An 11,317-nucleotide genomic window follows, 5' to 3' on the forward strand; every position below is an offset into this window, starting at 1 on the left:
CCCCAGTCATGGAGGACTGATGCTTCCCGTAACCAAGGACGTCCCAGTAAGATTTGATAGGATTTTTTGGGGAGATCCTAGATTGTGGATTGAAGGGAAGTGGACTCCTGCGATCTTTGTGGACACGCCATTCACTATTCCCAAGGGTTTAGCCTGTGAATCATCGGCAAGGCGTATGTTGAAATTAGCCTTTTGCATTGGTGGGAGACCCCATTCTTCATAGAGCTCCTTTGATAGGACATTGACACCTGCTCCACCATCCACTATGGCTTGGACTTCATTATATGCCTTGTGGATCAAAGGCACAGTAATGTTGCGTATGTCATCTCTTTCACCCATCTGCACAGGGATATCTTCAATGTGTTCATAGGTGGAGGGGGATTTGCGAGTTCAATCCATCCTTTGAGACTCTCCCAGAGATTGGGACAATTCTGTAAGAGGATTCTGATGGGAATTGACACAGGGCAACTCAGGATGCTAGAGAGTGTGGCTCCTTCAAGTTGATGTGGCGGTATATTCTATTGTGGAGTCTGTTGTTGGAACAAAGGCTCGAGTACAGTATCAATACTGTGTGGGGCCAAGTCATGGGTTGGGTCTTGAGCTTGTTTCTCAGCCTCAAATTGAGCTTGTTCATTTTGGACCCATTGTTGAAGTACGTGAAAACGAGCCTTCTCCACCTCTGCATTCGGGTATGGAGATTCTTTTATTTGAGGCTTGGGAGTTGATGTGGATGAGCTCAACTGCTCATTGCTTGGTGGAGGTGGAGGCACTTGTGCCTTCTTTTTCAGAAGTCGCTTTGGTTGGATTGAAATGATAGGGTCCTTCGTGGCCTCTTTCTATTGGCATGTAATTACATTAATAGGTTGTGACTTTACACTTGCCGGGGACCCAGACTTTGATGGTCCACCCCAATGATGCTAATGGGGATGTTAAGCTTAACCTCTGTTCATTCTGGGATCTTATTTTTTGTTGGGATATCTCAAGGTGTATGCCTCAAGCACACCTTATGTTTCTATGTGTGAGTGCTAGAGGCACAGTTAGGTGCCCACAAGCACAGTTAGGTGGTGGAAAAGCCACATAGGATGATTGAGAGAATCTAGGAGCAGATTAAGGAGATGATTGTGGAGCTCTGAGGTCATCAATGATGTCAGTGAGCATGTATGAGGTGCCTACTTAAGGACCTCACTCTTCTTCATTCAACAAGCAAGTATTCTGATTTTGTGTCCACTCTACTCTTTCCTTTCAGTGTTCCAACATGGTATCAGAGCCATTTGATCCCCCTTGAGCCCATTTCTGCCACATCATCATCTTCTTCCTCTTCTTCTTCTTCACCATCTCTCCCTCTTCTTCCAAAAATTTGCTTGAGCTTGTTCTCCTCTGATTCTCACCCATTTCCCACGCCCTTCCAGCTGAAGATCCATCTAGTTGGGGTGAACTTCTGGCTGCAAGGAATTAAGGAATCTTCGCTTCTGCTCGTCGCCATTACAGGAAGGTCGTCGATTCTTCTTGCTGCATTTTCTCTGCGCCTGCTCCTTCTTTCTCTAATTCCTTTCACGGCAAGCTTCTCCATCCTTGGGCTACCTTGTGCTGAAATCTGAGCAGCAATGGCTGCATATTGAAGGAGAAAACAGAGAAAAACCAATCGATTTTGTTGAAGAAGGAGAAGGCGACCTGACACGTTTTTTTGCCTCTTCTTCCCAGAGGTTCTACTGTGGTATACCAGCTTTCTTTTGCCTCAGAAAGCCCCCTTTCTTTTGCTTTGAAGAGTGTGCTATAAGCCCTCCAAGTTTAGCTCTCTAGTTTTGACAGTTTTGACAAGCTTTTGAAAATGATGCTACATAAAATGCTACTCTAGCATTTCTGGTCTTTTGAAGTTTTCAATAACTTCAGTACAAGTGTTGCTTCAGTTTTGTTTTGACTTGCTAGACCTGGTTTTGATTGGAAAGTGTTTATTTCATCCACTTCTATGAAGCATGTAAGAAGAAGCATCATTGTTTGAAATCTAGTCACTACTATTTGCTACATCAAGTGCTCATATTTTGGAAGTCTTTCAGTTATTTTTGCCTTGTAAGAGAGATAGACACTGCCCAATATCTGGGTTAGACCCTCTCATGGCTACCATATTTAATCTTGAGAAGTTCAATGGAAAGGGCTTCCATACATGGCAAATGAAGGTGAAATTTGCATTGATGCGGGAGAACTTATGGGGACTTGTCAAACCTACTCCTACCGCTTCTTCTACGGCCTCCAATGCTGGACAATCTTCAACTCCGACACGACTGGCAAGGGATCCAGCAAGAGAAGAAAAGGCATATGGTATCATTGCTCTTGCTTTGGGTGATGATTATATACACCATATCTCTGACTTGGAGTCTCCTTCGGAAGCTTGGCAGAAGCTAGACATGATTTTTGGTGCAAGCTCTCACATCTCTAAACTATCACTTAAAGTCTCTTTCTTTGAATTAAAAATGGCAAGTGATACTACTTTAGCTGCTCATGTCAACTATATGCGGAGTCTTATGACTCAATTAGCTTCTATCAACTCTCCTATCACCCCTGATGATGCTATGGCAGTGTTACTTAAGAGTATGCCTGAAAGTTTTGATCACATTGTTAGCACTTTGAAGAATCTTCCCAATCCTAACCTTGAAAGCATTATCTCTGCTCTCCAAGAAGAAGAAAGGCATATGGAGCTCAGGAAAGGCAATGACACTGCTTATGCTGTGAAATTCAAGAAGGGCAAGTATACTCCTTGCAATCACTGTGGAAAGACAAATCACCTTTCAAAGGACTGCTTCAAAGTTAATCCATGCAAGCACTGTGGCAAGAACAACCATAATGAGAAGTTTTGCAGAGCCAAAGCAAAGACAGAAAATGCAAATCTACTTACAGTTAATGAGCCTCCACAAGATGAGGCATCCTTTGAAGATTATGCATTTTAAACACATCTCTATGTATGCTCCAGATCTCTCTTTTTATGTCAAGGTACTCAGCCTGGATAGTCCTCCAAAATGAATGAAATAAACTATTGTGTTTTGTGTGTTTTGTAAACACCTCTGGTCACCTTATGATGTAGGCCATGTGTATGTTTTGTTCCATGGTACCTCCTGCAGACATTGTGTGCATGTACATGCAGGGGAGATAACCATTGGAAGGTCTTTTTGTATCCCTTTTGTTTACCTTACACCCAAGGGAACCCTTGCTAGCATGAGAACCTAGCCATAGATTTATCCTTGACCACCATGAGATGGCATGAGAAACTATGAGACTAGATGTATCCTTGACATAGCCTGAGGCGTTTCCTTGAGGGGGGGTTTGTTGGGATATCTCAAGGTGTATGCCTCAGGCACACCTTATGTTTCTATGTGTGAGTGCTAGAGGCACAGTTAGGTGCCCACAAGCACAATTAGGTGGTGGAAAAGCCACATAGGATGATTGAGAGAATCTAGGAGCAGATTGAGGAGATGATTGTGGAGCTCTGAGGTCAGCAGTGATGTCAGTGAGCATGTATGAGGTGCCTACTTAAGGACCTCACTCTTCTTCATTCAACAAGCAAGTATTCTGATTTTGTGTCCACTCTACTCTTTCCTTTCAGTGTTCCAACATTTTTCATGGGACAATCCATACAGGCATGTCCTATGCCACAATCTCTGCAGAGTGGTTGGAAAGTAGCTGGGCTTCCACGATGAGGGCACTCTGCAATCCGATGATTTTCTCCACAACTGTAACACTTGATTAGTGCTCGAAATGTGTTGGGTCATACTTGATTGGCATAAACTGCTATGAGACCCTCTGCACCTTCTACATAGTACATTGGGTACTCTGCTTCATACTCAAATAGCGAGTCTACTTCCTCGGCTTGTAATTGATGTATTGGAACTGCCTGAGGAGCTGGATTTGGTGCTCTTGGATATGGTCGTGGATTCAGATTCCTGAGTAGTTGTGGGACTTGTGTCCGAACGGGAACAGGATTTAGCCTTGGAGCTGGAGGCGCTTGTGTGAGTGCCGGTTGCCTATATACTAGCATGGGTGCTGCTTGGTATTGTGGAGGTCGAGGTGGATTGTTGCGCAGGTTGAAGATGCAACTGTTCTCATCATGACCGCCGATGACGCAGATATGGCACCACAGCCGTGGCGGTGGATTTGCTTATGCAGTGATCCTGGCTCTTAGGACTGGGCACTCATTTGCTGTATGACTTGTCAAGCAGTGTGGACACCAGACATTTTCTCGCCGTGGATATGTTTGAGTTGACGGTTGAGACAAGTGGAGTTTTTGATCCATGGCAGGCATCATATCTTCTTTCAGCTTCAAGGTCATGGCCTCTAGGCGATCTTCATTGGATGTTTTGGTAGTGTCCTTTGATTTACCTTTTTTTGGGCGCTTATCTCGTGTATTTGATCTGGCATCATCACTGCTAGTGTCTGAGTCTGTCATGCCATCTTTGATGTCAATGGCTGCTGCATGAGCAACACTGCATGAGCAGCACTGAATGTTTCATAGCTACTTATCTTTTTCATATCCTTGCAAATTTTGTTTCTTAGACCTGCTATGAACCATGCTGTGAGGTACTTTGCATCTAGGCATGGGTCACCTTTGGCGATCAATCTCTTCATCTTTCCCAGGTATGTGCGTACATCTTCCCTCCGGCCTTGTTCGATCTTGCTGAGTTGGAGAGCGGCATCATCTTGTAGCCTCTCCATTTGAAAGCGACGTTTGAATTCGGTTTGAAGTAAGTCCCATAAGGCACGTTCTTCCACGAGAAGGTCAAGGTACCATTCTGATGCCTCATCAGTTAAGGCCATTGGAAACCAAGCCACCTTGGTTTCATGGGATTGATCACCACCTGCTCGACATGCGACATCAAAATGCTGGAGGAAGCGAGCTGGGTCTCCCCTACCATTATATTTGGGAAGTTCCAGTTTTCCCAAGGGGCATCGGCTTTGATTGTTGTGATTTCATTGATTGAAGAAGTTGTCAGCCTCTGCATCGAGCTCAATATCACCATCATGGTCATGATGGCGTCCAACCATGTTGGGGCGTGGAGGAGTTAAAGGGAGTTGTTGAATCTCAGGGGGGGATTCGGGGTAGAGGATTGGCAGGGGCGGTGGTTACAGTGGAGTTAGATGCGGATGGGGCGAGCATTGGAGTCGAAGTCGTTGGCCGGAACGTAATTGCATGCAGATTGTGCGTGATTTGCTAAGGGTGTCGCTACCCCAAGTGCGGGTGTGGAGGTGGTGGTGTTAGGAGAGTTAGAGTGGTGTTAGTTTGTGTAGGGACCGTCATGTTAATAATGTGCCTAAGATTGTCCTACATGTGTAGCGAAATGTGCGGGTGTAGACGAAGTGTTAATCCCAGGTCACGGTGTGAAAATACGAGTGAATTAGTGCAAAATGAGGCCCACACGGGGGCACAAATGAACGTGTGCTAGGGGTGCTGAAATGGTGTGCAATGGGTTGGAAAAATACCCCGTAGCGTGGTGTTTGCGTGTGTGAAATCTGGGTTCAAACAAGGTTCAGTTTAGGTCCCAAACGGATGAATTACGAGGGGGTAAAGGAGGGGTAAAATTGGCCTTGGGGGGGTCCTAAAGGTGGTGTGAATGGACTTTAAGTCCAACCGAGGGGTTGAAACCAAGTGACTCTAGTTAAGGAAACTAACCTAGATCCTCCCAGTTACTATAACTGTAGGTTAATTAACTATAGTTAGTTACTAACTAAAGAGTTAGTCTAACCTAACTATGGGTAATCCTAACCGAACCTAGTCTAACTAACTGAGGGTTAATTAAACTAACCTAACTTCAGTTACTACTAACCTAGTTATCCAAACCTAACTAACCTAACCTAACTGTAGTTAATACTAACCGAACTAAGGTTAAAGCTAATCCTAGGGTTAGTTTTAGGTTAGTTTTTTTTTTTTTTGGGGTTCTTGTGGGGGGGCTTCCGACGGCGGCCACCCGGGGGGGGGGGGGGTCGCACAAGGGGGGGTTGCACAGGGGGGGTTGCGCGCAGGGGGAGGGTTTGCGCAGGGTGGGTAGGGCGGTGTAGGGGAGGGGGGGAGAGGAGAGGGATGGGTGAGGGGAAGGGGCGGGCGGGGCAGGTCGAGCGAAGGGGGGGGCGGAGAGCGGGGACTGGGCAGGGCGGGTCGAGCAGAGAGGGGGGCGGAGAGCGGTGGCACGGCGGGGCGTGCGCCGCCGCAGAGGAGGTGGCGGAGAGCGGTGGCGAGGCGGGGCGTGCACCACCGCAGAGGAGGTTTGGCGGGGCGGGCGGGCTGTGGCGCTACTCTGCGGGTGGGCGGTGGCGGGCGGCGCTGCTGGGGGTAGGCGCCGGCGGAGGGGTGACGAGGGGTGGGTCGCGGCACAGTAGAGGCGGCTCTGCGGAGCGCCATCGTGGGGCGGGGCGGGCCGAGGGGGGGTTTTAGAGAGAGGGGGGGTTTACAGAGAGGGGTGGGGTAAGGGGGAGAGAGAGAGAGAGGGGGAGGGTGGTAGAGAGAGGGGGAGGGTGGTAGAGAGAGAGGGGGGGATGGGGAAGAGAGAGAGAGAGGGGGGGAGGGTGGTAGAGAGAGAGGGAGGGTGATAGAGAGAGGGGGGTATGGGGAAGAGAGAGAGAGAGAAAAGAGGGAGAGGGGGATGGGGAGAGAGGAGAGAGAAAAGAGAGAGAGGGGGGAAGGGGGAGAGAGGAGAGAGGAGAGAGAAAAGAGGGAGAGGGGGATGGGGAGAGAGGAGAGAGAAAAGAGAGAGAGTGGTGTGGTAGAGAGAGGGGGGGTATGGGGAAGAGAGAGAGAGAGAGAGGGGGAGGGGGAGGTGGAGATGGAGGGGGGAGGGGGAAGGGGGAAAGGGGAGGTGGAGATGGAGGGGGAGGGGGGAGTTGGAGATGGAGGGGGAGGGGGAGGGGGAGATGGAGAGGGAGGGGGAAGAGGGAGGTGGAGATGGACAAGGAGGGGGGAGGGGGAGGTGGAAATGGAGGGGGAGGGGGGAGGGGGAGGTGGAAATGGAGGGGGAGGGGGAAGTGGAGATGGAGGGGGGAGGGGGGAGGGGGAGGGGGAGATGGAGGGGGAGGGGGGAGGGGGAGGGGGAGATGGAGGGGGAGGGGGAGGTGGAAATGGAGGGGGGGGGGGGGGAAAGGGGGAGGTGGAAATGGAGGGGGAGGGGGAAGAGGGAGGTGGAGATGGAGGGGGGAGGGGGAGGGGGAGATGGAGATGGAGGAGGGAGGGGGAGGGGGGAGAGGGAGGGCAAGGGGGAGATGGAGGGGGAGCGGGAGGGGGGAGGGGGAGGTGGAGATGGAGGGGGAGGGGAAGATGGAGGGGGAGGGGGAGGTGGAGATGGAGGGGGGAGGGGGTGGGGGAGGAGGTGGTGGAAATGGAGGGGGGAGGGGGTGGTGGAAATGGAGGGGGAGGGGGTGGTGGAAATGGAGGGGAAGGAAAGAGGGGGAGGTGGAGATGGAGGGGGGAGGGGGAGGGGGTGGTGGAGATGGAGAGGAAAGGGGGAGGGGGAGGGGGAGATGGAGGGGGAGGGAGGAGGGGGAGGTGGAGATGGAGGGGGGGGAAGGGGGAGGTGGAAATGGAGGGGGAGGGGGAAGAGGGAGGTGGAGATGGAGGGGGGAGGGGGAGGGGGAGATGGAGAGGGAGGGGGAGGGGGGAGATGGGAAGGGGGGAAAAAAAGATCAAAAAAAACTTGAAAGACAGAAATTGAAAAGGAGGGAGAAGTGGTCACCTGAACACGCTCCAAGTCTTTCTCGATGTAACGGGATTGTTGTGGAATAATGGATGGTGGGTGGATGGCTAGGATATCGCTATGAGATGAGCTCGAAGTTACTTACAATGTGAGGATGGGAGTAAGGTGGTGGTCGATGGAGAGGGAGGAGTGTCTTGCGTGGGGCTCGGAATGAAGAAGAGAATGGAGGCAAAAAGTGAAAGATGAAGAATGAGGGGGTGGAGTAGGTTTTTATAGGATTTGATTTTAGGTTTAGGGTTTAGGTTTAGGGTTTAACCCTAAACTCTTCCCGAGCCATAACTCTTTATGGAGAGCTCGATTTGCTTTTCTAAAGAAAGGTAATATGATCAAAATTGCAAGCTCTACGCATTCGTGTCCACTACCTAGCCTAATTGTATATCATGTGGCTTCTATTTAAGAAATAAAGAACATTTCTTAAGGAAGTAACCCAAGGTTGATGCTTGGGGTTGATATGTTTGGCTAGAAATGGGAAAAAAATTTTACTCTCCTTGCCCTTGAGTGTTATGTTCGTGAAAGTTCGAAGTAGTTTGTTGTTTTACACATACCTACGTATGTTTACTCACTACTTGAGATGCTAGTCTCCTCGGCAATGGCACCAAATGTTGGCTCTTTCCTACTGCTTTCGTAGGAAGAGCTGGGTGTTCTATGTTTGCAGGGTTCTGAGGCTTTTTATCACCTATAGATATATTGGGATAGTCGGTTGTAGTATATGTGTAGCTTAGGATCTCGAGTCATGTTCCGGTGAGAGACGTAGGCTTAAGTGTGGTAAGCAAACAAAGTGTGGTAAGCAAACAAAGTGCATGCATGTGTAAAAGGAACATAAATCATCTTTGTTAAGGTAATGAAGGCTTTTGCCTTCATTGGGGGTTGTAGGGTTTAGGAGGAGTTTAAAGGTTAGAAGGAGGTTCCAGGGTTCAGAAGGAGGTTCGAGGGTTTAGAAAGAGTTCCAGGGTTTAGAAGGAGGTTCCAGGGTTCAGAAGGAGGTTCCAAGGGTTAGAAGAAGGTTCCAAGGTTAGGGTAGAGTACATGGTGGAGAACTCGTCTCCCTGGTAGATCATGGAGTTTTAAGGGTTGAGGAACAAAGGGTTTAGGGGAGCATAGGAGTGGGAGAGGAAGAAGGTGTAAGAGCATGGGGAAAAGAACAGAGAGGAGGGAGGAGGAGGAGAGAGGAGGAGGAGGAGGAGGAGGAGGAGGAGGAGGGAGGAGGAGGAGGGAGGAGGAGGGAGGAGGAGGAGGAGGAAGGAGGAGGAGGGAGGAGGAGAGGGAGAGGGTGGGTTACACGGTTGGAGGAGAGGGGAGGAGGAGTTGCAAGGTTAGGACATACTTTTGGATGTGCAGTGCAAGGAAGCATGGACACTTGAGACAAATGCTTGGAATACCAAAGTAGACTCAACACAATGCCCCAAAGAGTGTGGGCTTCATTCCATTATGGGGTATTTATACAAGTTTGAGAGCTTCTCTCTCTGCATGTAACACAAAGTTGTAACACAAAGTCGTATCACAAAGTTGTATCACAAAGTTGTAACACAAAGTTGTAACACATTCTCTCTCTACATGTAGAAGTTGTAACACAAAGTTGTTACACAAAGTTGTAACACAAAGTTGTGTCACAAAGTCGTAACACAAAGTTGTAACACAAAGTTGTGTCACAAAGTCGTAACACAAAGTTGTATCACAAAGTCATAACACAAAGTTGTATCTAGAAGTTGTAACACATAGTTGTAACACAAAGTTGTATCACCTTCCCTTTCTACATAAGTTCATGTTGGCACAGAGTCCACAACTTTGTGATACATTCTCTCTCTACATGTAGAAGTTGTAACACAACATTGTAACACAAAGTTGTTACACAAAGTTGTTACACAAAGTTGTAACACAAAGTTGTGTCACAAAGTCGTAACACAAAGTTGCAACACAAAGTTGTCACAAAGTCGTAACACAAAGTTGTATCACAAAGTCGTAACACAAAGTTGTATCTAGAAGTTGTAAGACAAAGTTGTATCACAAAGTTGTATCACCTTCCCTTTCTACATAAGTTCATGTTGGCACAGAGTCAACACAAGTTCAACTTCCCTCTTGTACTCACAACAAATGGGTTCATGTCACAATTGCATGACTGGAATGAAAAGTACAAATAGGTGCCAGATCTAGTAGTAGTAGTGGCCTACCATTTTGATAGGCTAATCATCCTACTCTTGGATGAAATTCCTAAGCTCTCTTCCACCATAGAAGAACAGGAATTGGGAATCAAAAAGCCAATCTTGTTTAATCCAAACAAAGGCCTAGACTTAAAGCAGATCTACCGGCTCTACCTCAGGGTAAGAAATTTACATGCCTTTCATATACGCACCTTCAAAAATATGATGGACACACGATTATGGACACCGCACCCATACTTCACAAGCTTGTTTAAAAAACCTTTTGCTCATCACAACCTTATGAAAGCGGTCCTAGCGACTAACCTATTGCAAGCTTAGGTCCAAGGATGGCACTAAAAACAAGAAGGGGGCCATGTTACGCATCGTAAGATCCTCAACTACCTTTGTACATTTTTTCATTCTTTGTCATTCTATTAGTCTTCAAATTGATGTTGTATAAAGAAATAGGCCGTGGGCCAAAGAAGGAAAAGAATACAAGGCTAGAAGATAAGACTCAAAGGATTGGGGTTGACCCTCCCTTCAAAAGGTGTATGTATAAAAGCCAAGTCATTTGATTTTGGTCTTCATTTTTCATTTTCAAGTTTAAGGAATAGAGAACTTGGAGCTTCCTTCACTTGGGTGGTGTTTCCAATGTCTCTCCTTCCCCCTTACTACCTTGTTGCATTGCTACAATTACGTTTTCCCCTTTCACCATGCTCATGATTTCCTTTCTCTACTCTCTTCCCCTCTCCCTCCCCCTTGAGTGGAATGCACACGAGAAGAATCTGAGGAAAATGGAGTGATGACATTGGAAGATTCCATGAATGATGGCTCTCACAAGGAACTAGTGGTGGAGGTTGAGCTCTCCATAGTGGCTTATTTGGGCGATCCCCATGACATGTTAGTTCATCGATAGAGTTTAATACACTTATAATTGCACATTACATGTAATTTAACAAAAAAATTATCGTTATCAACGTTTTCAAGAACATTCTTGAGTCTTAGACACATGAAGTGATAGAATCAACCAAACTTCAATTGATTGAGTAATACATCAAAGACATGAAATCAACATTAAATTACGAATTACATGCACATGGAGATAGAGGTGTGGCTTTAGGTAAAAGTTGCCTAGGTTGTACTTGGTGAGGTTGTTGAGATATCGAGCTCCACTCGTGATATGCCAGGTTGACCATTGTGCATTTATGTCATCGACTTGTTAGCTGTAGATGCGATTGGTACACCGCCCATGAATAATAGCTAGATGACAGCTATCTTTATGTACTCTAGTTAGTGGCTCAGCTAGTATGCCATCGTAGTTAGCTGAGTTTGGTTTGAGACCCACAAATAGGGTTCATCTATTCCTTTTGTACTAAGAGTTCTTTTGGCTTTCACAACTAAGAAGAGGAAAACTGTTTTTAGCCTCCACCTTTGTGTGTATTCCCCCATTGT

This window comes from Dipteris shenzhenensis, chromosome 2 (assembly GCF_047967505.1).
Source record: "Dipteris shenzhenensis isolate YYH24624 ecotype China chromosome 2, Dip_SZ_1.0, whole genome shotgun sequence".
Taxonomy (NCBI): domain Eukaryota; kingdom Viridiplantae; phylum Streptophyta; class Polypodiopsida; order Gleicheniales; family Dipteridaceae; genus Dipteris; species Dipteris shenzhenensis.